The sequence below is a fragment of the Mastigoproctus giganteus genome, chromosome 11, assembly GCF_048544385.1.
Source record: "Mastigoproctus giganteus isolate SK-2022 chromosome 11, ASM4854438v1, whole genome shotgun sequence".
In the NCBI taxonomy this organism is placed as follows: Eukaryota; Metazoa; Arthropoda; class Arachnida; order Uropygi; family Thelyphonidae; genus Mastigoproctus; species Mastigoproctus giganteus.
Genome location: NC_143585.1, coordinates 8,674,495 through 8,684,431, shown reverse-complemented (window position 1 = coordinate 8,684,431; position 9,937 = coordinate 8,674,495). Strand labels below are relative to the sequence as shown.

The window sequence follows — 9,937 nt, the reverse complement described above, 5'->3', positions numbered from 1 at the left end:
TGAACTTTCATTGTACAAAGTGTATTTTTATTTATATTTTATTTATTTATTTTTATTTATTTTTTATTTTTTTTTATTATTTATTTTATTTTTTTTGTTATCTTAGTTAATTATTTTTATTCTTTTTCTTTCTCTTCCTTTCGGGTTTCTTTTTCTTTTTTTTTCCCCCTCTGGAGTGGGCCCATAGAAGGAATATTTCTTTTTATTTTTGTTGTTGTTGTCTCATACTCTGAGACTATAGGTGTCCCATCTTCTAGAACTGGCTCACCTTCCTGTGGTGTGGACGAGTACCCAGAATCATCTGTCCAGGTGATTGATGCTTATGGGTAGACAAGTGGCCAGAACATAACAACAGAACACAAAAACCTCCGTCACCCACATATCTGGCCCATTTGTAGTGATACTGTTCTTCACAGAGATATTAGGCGGAGTTGAACTGACGTTCTAGGAGCCGCCCCTTACATAAACACACGTCCACATGTACAAAGTGTATTATTCTACTAGTTATTTTTATGTTTTGTACAATCTTTGTTCTGTTATACAAGTTATTTTTATGTTTTGTACAATCTTTGTTCTGTTATACACTTTAAGGTATATTTAGTGTCAGACGGCACCAGGGGTTTCCTCCATCTCTGCGTTACTTTCATTGTGGGTGTACCAGTTTGCTGGAAATGCCAGAGATTTAAAAGTGCATGGATATTGTATATATGTAGTGTCATGTACCGTTGTTCATCTGGTCGTTTAGCCCCTGTACCCGTGCTGAGGCCCAACGTTGCCCCACCTTCGCCCTGTGGAGGCAGACCAGGAACCCAGTAGTTTTAGTTTCACTCTGGCATGTACTGCCACCTAATTTCCTGAGATTTCAGTGGCTAGGACCTAAAAAAAAACGCGCGCGCTCATTTATAGGCACGTACGTACAGACATATCCATATACAGGGTGTCTCAAAAATATTGGTACAAACGTTTAGGGGAGGTAGGTAACATCTAAAGGAATGCGAATTGCATAGGAACCCATAACCGGAAACGTCACGGGAAAGTAGTAGCAGAGGTACCAGAAGCAGAAATGACACAAGACAGTAATTAGTGGCAAACATTTATTTGACATAATATTAACGATGGAGTACGAGATAGATGCATTTCATGATGTGACAACAGATGCTCGAAGGTTCCACCATAAGATGCGATGCATGCGTCACACCGACGCATCATGGATTGGTGGACACGGTCGAAAACACCTGGAGTTTCTTTGACAGTAGCAGCAGTGCAGACGAGTCTCGCCACGGGATCCATTTCCGTCTCCACAGGCGATTCATACACGATAGATTTGAGAGCCCCACCACAGAAAGAAATCAAGGCTCGATAAATCAGATGAGTGTATAGGGGCCAGGCAACGGGTCCACCACGGCCAATCCATCGACGCCCAAAACGCCTGTTCAAATGGTCACGAACACACCTTCCATAATGGGTAGGCGCCCCGTCATGTTGAAACCAAATGTTGTGTCTCACATTTGCTGGAACATCGTCAAGTAACCCTAACCCTGGTAGAACTTGTTCAAGAAAGATCCGATATTTAATGGAGTTCATGGGGGATGGTAAGAGGTATGGGCCGACTAATCAGTCACCGACCATGCCTGCCCACACATTTATTGCGAAGCGATGTTGTGCCGCATGGGGGCGCACACCGTGTGGGTTGTCGTGAGCCCACACATGAGCATTGTGCTGATTGAATAAGCCTCATCCATGAACAAAACATAGACTGGAAAATTCACGTCTTGAACACTTTCTTGGAGAAACCACTGCGTAAAAGCCACACGTGCAGGATGATCTTGGGGGAGCAGTAACTGAACCCTTTTGAGATGAAAGGGGTGTAAGGAATCGTCGTTCCACACACGCTGTACACTGCAACGAGACACTCCTAAGACAGAGGCAACGGCACGTGTGCTGGTAGTAGGATTATTCTGGACGGCATTCAACACACTTTCTTCCATGGCGGGAGTTCGCGTCGAACATGGTCTGCCCGCACTACTCCTGTTACCTCTAAATAACCCATAATCGCACAAATTTTAATGCACACGCGCAAACAAACGGTGGTCCGGTATATGTCTGTCTGGGAAGCGTTCTCCCTAAATTCGTTGAGCGGCTTGTCCATTGCCCTCTGCTAATCCATACACTACATGCATGTCTGCCAGCTCACAGTTCGTATATCGATGCATGCTCTTCGTGCGGCGACTACTCCTTGAATGAGTAAACCAGAAATTTTCCCTCTCGCGAACTGATGAACAGCTCCGTGTACCGACTTACGGTGAGGTTTCCGGTTATGGGTTCCTATGTGATTCACATTCCTTTAGATGTTACCTACCTCCCCTAAACGTTTGTACCAATATTTTTGAGACTCCCTGTATATGCGATACATATATCCATCATCGTCTGTTTTGATGATCGTTAGGTGAGGGGGATAACGCTTGCATAATAAAAAGCCGAAGAAATGGGTGAACGGTAATTTTGACATAAGTTTTTGTGGGGGGGCATTCTCTGGCATAAAGATAGAGTGGGTAGGGGACTGAAGACTGGGAGTGGTTAAGGTAGAAATATGTGGATGATAGTGTAGGCAACCCCAAAAATCAGTGAAGCAGGCCCATTTTATACACTTTAACTGGGCGCATGCCTGCTGTGTATATTATATGTTAAAAATAAAAATAAAGCGTTCCACACGTATTTTTACCCATGTTTGCTGCACTGCTATTCATAATTCCATCGCATTCCTGGATGGAGGATCCAAAGCTCGAACAGACATTTCCACAGCATCCCAAAGATGCTCCACAAGGTTACGACGGCTCTATGGGGAGGCTCATTGTCCTGCTGGATGAGTCCATTGCCTTGTGTGTGCACGATGACCATAAAGTGATGCAGATGGTCTGCAACGATGGTTACATAACCTGGATCGTTCAAAGATGCGTCAAGACGTACCAGAGTCCCAACGTGTGCCAGTTCAACACGCCCCAGACCATTATCGACCGTTCACCTGCCTGAACAGTTCCTTGTTGACATGACGGGTGCATAGCTTCGTGCGGTTTCCGCCAGATACCCACCCACCCACCCGTCCGCTCGAAATAACTGAAATTGGCACTCATCGGACCAGGAGACCCGTCTCCAATCATCCAAGGTCCAGTCCCGATGTTCTTTCGTCCAGTTGAGGTGTAGAGTCCCGTGTCGTGGGGTTAGGAATGGAACTCTGGTGGTTATGGGGCTTTCATAACTTATTGCGGCTAATGATTGCCTGATGGTCTTGCTGGAGAATAGAATAGAATAGAATAGAATTGAATCTTTAATTGCAGCATGATAGACATACAATTAGTTCCGTCACGGCATGGTGGTGCCAGGGGTTTACAAAACATATTTTCAAAAGAGATATACATGAAAAAAACATATAAGTTACTTCAGATTATTGGAAGGCAACAAAGCACAGTTTTACATTTTCAGTTCGATGAGGATTCCCTTCCTGTATTTTTTATTGTTGACCACTTCTAGGAGGTCCCCGTCGTTGGTTTGCAAAGAGGGCAGCATTTGCTTTGACAGGAATCTGTCGATTAGTTCTAGCCGGTTATGGTTTGCTAGCAGCTGTGCTGAAGACCAGAGAATAGGGGGAGGAACGCGCCAAGAGTAGTGATCCCAGAAGTTCGGCTCTGTAATTTTACCGGTGGCCATCTTGATTGTGAACAGCAGCCTTCTTTCTCCGATGTTGGATCGGAGCCTGCGTAGTTGAAGGGTTTCTGCTAACTGCGTTGATCTGAGAGCTGGGGAATAGTGGAGTTTGCTGTTGGCCCATTTTAGAAGCCAGCATTCGGCAGAGAATATTCTTTTAATGTTGGATTCGGCAGCCGAGGCCCATATCTCTGAAGCATACAGTATTGTCGGGTAAAGGATTGATACGATGTATCTTTTTACCAGTTGTGGGTCGGTGGTGTGGAGCAGCTGTTGTTTGGCGACCCAGCGTAGTGAATTCAGCCTCGACTATATGAGGTTTACGTGATCGTTGAAAGATAGTTTGGAGTCGAAAACGACCCCCAGATCTTTGTGCGTTTGAACACTTGGAACTGAGGAGCCATTAAACACAGGCTCCAACGTTGTTGGGCTGCCCTTTAGTGAATATATTATTTGTGCCTATTTTAGGGGGTTGATTTGGAGGTTGAAGGTATTGAGGTAGTCAGCCATGTCCTGCAGTTTGCTAGTGATTTGTTCAATGGTTTCGGCTGCTGAGTTGGATGGCGATATCCTAGTAAGGAGCTTGACATCGTCAGCATATGTGATCCAATTGCACTTGTTGGTCACAAACGGCACCATGATTACTGAGAAGAGAATGCCAGACAGGACCCCCCCCTTGAGGCACACCAGCAGTTATGTGACGCGTGAAGGTCTTTGTTCCGATCTTTAGAACAAGGGTCCTCTTCGATAGGAGAGATTCTAGGAACCAGAGAACATCGCCGCGAAAATTGAAGTAGTTTTCTAAGAGACGTAGGAGATTAGGTATATACATATGGCATCAAATGCGGAATGGATGTCAAGATATATAACTGACAATTCCTGTCTTTGTTCAAAGGCTTCTAAGATGTGCAGAGTGGTTGTTCCAAGGTTAGTTATAGTTGACCTTCCTGATATCCCATAGTGTATTTTCTGAGGACTGTCACAGAAAATTTGATGGGTGACAGACGGTAGCAGTGCTTTCTCCAGAATTTTTAGCAATACAGAAACGCAAGCGATGGGCCTATGTTGGCTTGGGAGCGTCGATTGTTTGTGCTTAGGAAGGGGCCAGACAGAGTACCTGTTCCACTGGGGTGGAAAGAAATGAACTTCGAAGCATCTGTTGTATAGGTTGAGGAGTGAATCGATGATGAAGACGTTTCTGGCACCGCCTACGTTGAAGTCGGCGGTGATTTGTGCCATTGTCATCCTCCGGTTGGCTGAAACAATGCGAGACAGACGTCGATGGCCACGTTCATCCATCACATTTCTTCGCCCATGTACTGTCAATGTTCATATGTTATTCCGGAAATGGCGTATTCTCGATACACTCTTGATACTGTCGAACGGGGATAGTGCAATTTCTGTACCACCTCCGCGATTGCACAGGAACCAGAAATCCCATGAATTATGTCCTTTCAGTGTACTCTGGCTGCTCCGTCAGGGGTCGCTGGAGCTTCCTGACAGAGATTTAAAAAAAAAAAACATGAGTGAGGAAGACAGCTGAAGGATGAGAATAAAGAGAGAGAAGGAAGAAGGAAGGATGTGGAAAAAGGCGTCCTCCCTTCCAGTAAAAGCAGTGCAAGATTCTCTTTCACCGCTACCTGCAGCTGTTCCTAATCTATTATTCTGTTTGTCCCCACAAGCTAGCAGTTTTCCAGCATGCCTAACACTGCTTCGATATTTTTTTTTTTAATTATTTATTATACAAGGCGTTCCCTGCCAAAAATTAGTATCTCTGTCATATCATATAATACCGTACTTAGAGACATAGATATATGAATCCACTTGTTCAATGTACAGTGTTTATTATGATATTGTAGAAGGTGTATATTTGGAATACTGTGTTCACGTATGGAGACCTCATCTATAAAAAAAGACACCGAGCTTCTTGAATGGGTCCAATGACGACAACTAAAATGCTGAGATTGGCAAAAGGATGACCGGATGTGGGAAGACGACGATTATTTGGGCTACAGAGCTTGGCAAACAGGCGGCCCTTCAGAGGTGACCCGTTTGAAGTTTATAAGGCTCCGAGAAGGGTTATTAAAAAGAACGAAGGCGGAGTTTTTACTGTTATAGAGAATTACAGAACGGCTGAGCATAATTTCAAATTACTAAGGAAGAAGTTTAGTTAAGATTGTAAGAATTTTTCTTTTAGACAACGAGCCGTTGATCACTGGACAGGTTGTCTTCTCAGGTAGTTGAGGCTGACTGTTTTGAATAAATGAAAAGTTCAACTGAATATATAATTACCGATGTGAGCAGGTAATGAAATAATTTATATTTTCTTATCTATTCCTTTTTTCGGTCCGTGAAGCAGCAAAAGCCTCTGGCTTCCTTAAACTTCGTGGCGTTTACTATTACTATGAGGCTCAATGTAAAAGTTTTCAGATGATACAAAGGTTGGCGGAGTCGTTAATGGGACCTAGAAAAATTATGTTGTTGGGATGAGATATGGCAGTTGAAGTTCAACATTGACAAATGCGTTGTACTGCATATGGATAAAAGTAATCCCAGATTAACTGTGTGGGGTTCCACATCTCTCCAGTCAGATATGAAGTTCTCTGAGCAGCGCAGACAGTCCACCAGAAAAATACACCAACTCATCGGAAAATTTTGCCTGCAAGGATGAAGAGCTTATTGTCTCATGTACAAGGCAATGGTTAGGTTTCTTCTTGAATACCATATACAGGTCTGGTGGCCTCGTTTCAATGTGTGGCTGCTGGAAAGGGTGCATAGAAGAGCAACAAAATTGGTGAGCCAAACAAAAGGATCGGCTTCAGTTGTGCAATTTGCAGCGTCTGGACTCGAGATATTTATGAGGTGATCTGATTGAAGTGTTTAAGGATTTAAATAACTTGCTTTCTTGCATCATTTCCCACTACTAATATTAACAGTAATACAAGAAGAGGACATACCCATTATACTCTTGTGAGTAGCACAGATGGTATAATCACTTTTTTCCCCACTCAGCGTGGAAAAGATATGAGTTCAAATCCCATCAATCAATCGTTTTCACAACGTGGCTCAGTTACTCGGTCTCAGGCGGATGTGGGATGGTTTTTTCTCGGCTTCCAGGGATTAAGGGCACATGAAATTTACAGATATATATTGCAGTATGGTCTTAGTAACTGATGCGTTTAAAGCCGTGCAACAACCAAACTTATTCTAATATTAGGCAAGTGATCATAATATTTTGTGTGGACAATGTAGATGGCCAGTTACCAGTTACAGATTACCAGCAGGCTCGCCCTGAAATGCCGTTTCCTTTTAAATTACCTCTTCCATTCTATGCTCAGACTCCATCAGGGTTCGCTTGAGCTTTCTGATGGGGAACAACAGCACCCACTAGAGGTTGTACTAAACCAGTGGATGCTAATCCCATTTACACAGGTTGCCCAGACCTGTGTACTAAAAAAACAAAGAGAGAAAAAAAAAAAAAACATCAGCTGTGAATGCTAAAGCCTACACTAAGGCATAGAGAATTTCCCACTAGATTCATAACATTTTCGGCAAACTGAGTGCCTTCACAAACAAATTATCTAAGACGAGATGTCAGGTTTCACATTAGACTTTTAAAATGATTTAGCTCTCATCATTTTGCATGTTTTAAATAATGTTAATAAGCTGAAATACTTATAATGAAATGTGCTGCTTGATCACTTTTTTTTGCCACTTAATCTTGAAACATTGAGGGTGCAATAAATATCAAAAGAGAAAATTAACCTTGTCTGATATCATGTGTTCAATTTCTGAAGAAGAACCAGAAAGTGGAGGTATTGCGTTCATTTCCAGTTTTCGCCAAGGTCAAACATGTTTTTCGTTATGCTGACTAAGAGCAACGCAAAACAGAGCCAGTTGACACCAATACCGTAATCAGTCGACAAGAATTCTTGCAATCAGCCAGAATTACACAGGTTGGAGTGGAGATAAATATTTGATCACAGTGTAACGATCTGCTCTAAAGAGGTCTTCAGTTGAACTGTGCAAGGTAAGATTACTCTTTTAATCAAGCCGTTTTATGTACTTTTCTCAGATCACATAAAAATGCATTCTTGCATTTTTTAAATAATATTAATGAGCTGAAATACTTAATGAAATGTGCGTTTGATGCTGCTTGATTTTATTTTATTTTTTTTTTTTTTGCCACTTAATCTTGAAACATTATCTTGTTCTTGGCCTTCAGTACAGCCGTTGGAATTTTATACGTTTATTACCCCCACAGACAGTTTCATAATAATTTTCATTTTCAAGAACGCACTAGATGCAAAGTTTTGCAATGCATTATAAGTGTTTTGCGAGCTCAGGAGAACAAACACATTATCTTCACGTAAATCAGGTACAGCTGTAAATAAGAAAGATTTTCAGCATTAATGCTAATTTTTCAGCATTATTTTCAGCATTAATGCACGAGAGAAGACTCATCTTCACCGTAAAAATGATTTCCGGGAGAGTCTCAGCACCCAACGTTTGGGACACCGTGTGCTGGCGGATTCCCCAACCAGGTCTCCGCTCCACTCCCAAGCTTCTTGCTCTTCCTTCGAGACTACATTTGAAAGATCGGTTCCTCCCTTATCAGAAGCTCCACCTGGTTCAATCCTTGGATGCTGACTTATTTAAAATCATAGATGATAAAAAGTATAGACGGATCATCCTAGATCTGCACGTGGTCTCCACAACTACCAACTGATCTCAGATCGGTTTGGCGGGGCAAGAGACTCTCAGAAAACTGGACTCGAGGAAAATCTTTTGTTATCACAACTTGTTATTTTTGTATTAGTTTTCCTTTCAAGTCAATGTTATCTGCTATGAGTACTTTTTTTTTTTTTTTTATTAATTAATCTTTTAATTTTAATTAATATTTTAATTTTTTAATTTTAATTAATTTTTTAAAAATTAATCTTTATAATTCCGGCGAGGTTATCTCTGCCGTTTGTTAACCCCTGGCATGGTGCCGTGAAGGGTATTGTATGGTCGTGGTACCTGCGTGTACCGATGTACTGTACAATAAAGATCTTATTTATTTATTTATTTATTTATATATTCACCTCATATACAGGACAGTAAAGAAAAATATGCAACCAGTTTTATACTTCACCAAAAGTACAGAAAAGATCTGATTCTAAATTAAATCGACGCAGATTTTCTTTAATACATTGTAAGTAAAAAAGATGTAAACATTCTAGGGAAAAACCAAGAATTCTTCTTATCTGCATTGAAGTTAACATCTTTAAAGAAAAGACAAGACGGGTAACCAGAATCACTCGAATCCCACCTGTTTTGCCAAACAGTAACAAACGTGTTCCAAATAATCGTTTATTAATTTTAAATTGGAATTGACGATCTCCAGATATGTCCATAATTGATAGAGACTTCATTTTTTAATCAAAAAAAAAAAAAAAAATCTTCAAATTATTATTATACAGTGCCACCTGTAATTTCTTACATATACCCGTACATGTTGTTGTTCTTTAGTTTTTTAGGATCATTAGCAACTAAGGCCATATTGCTCCGAGGATATGCGATGATCATTCCCTGACCTTTCCGCATCCTCCGTATTTGGTGGACACGGGCTCGAACCCCGGTCTAATCAAGAAGCGTGGCTACGCACTGCTGCTCCTGCCCACCTGGCTACGGAGGCGCCTTGCGTACATGTATACTGTCTGTAACTTGCGTGTGTTCTGTGGTCGGTTTGCCTGTTTTTCTGAACGAAAACAACCTCATTTTCTGGGGGGATAACCTTTCTCTCTACGCCTGAGACCGACTAACTCAGTCACGGAGTGAAAAAAGCCCATTAAAGTTCCTTGCATCATCAACAGGATGGATTCGAACCTGGGCCTTTTCCACCCGGTGTTGTGACCATATCACAGTGCTACTCGCGCAGACGCTTATTTAACCGCTACAAAATTCCTCTATATGCAATATACATATCTAAAGGAATTGCACCAGCCATCACCTATAATGCATTATTGGACACCGTTCTTGCTACTCTTGTTATGGCCAATAACATTGACCGCTGTAAGGAAATCAGTTTGTTCCTCGTTCTAACGATAGCAATTCTGTGCTCCCACACTCTAGAGGCATAAGGCACGGTTGGTAGAAATACTGCAGTATAACATAATCGAAGACTTCTTTTATTTAGTCTCAAGTCAAACCTGGATACCCTGAAGAGAGTATCAGTAAAATTTCTGACTTT

At 41.7% G+C, this 9,937-nt stretch overlaps 1 protein-coding gene across 2 annotated transcripts in view; it reads left to right on the top strand.

The window, feature by feature from the left end:
• The first annotated feature begins 7,602 nt into the window (after nucleotides 1-7,602).
• Nucleotides 7,603-9,937, top strand: part of LOC150077687 (alpha-tocopherol transfer protein-like) — a 46,057-nt gene continuing 43,722 nt past the window's right edge. For both annotated transcript variants that reach the window (XR_016547652.1, XM_090385468.1), the window contains exon 1: nucleotides 7,603-7,732. The gene's annotated coding sequence lies outside the window, so the exon portion shown is untranslated. The remainder of the gene's footprint in view (nucleotides 7,733-9,937) is intronic.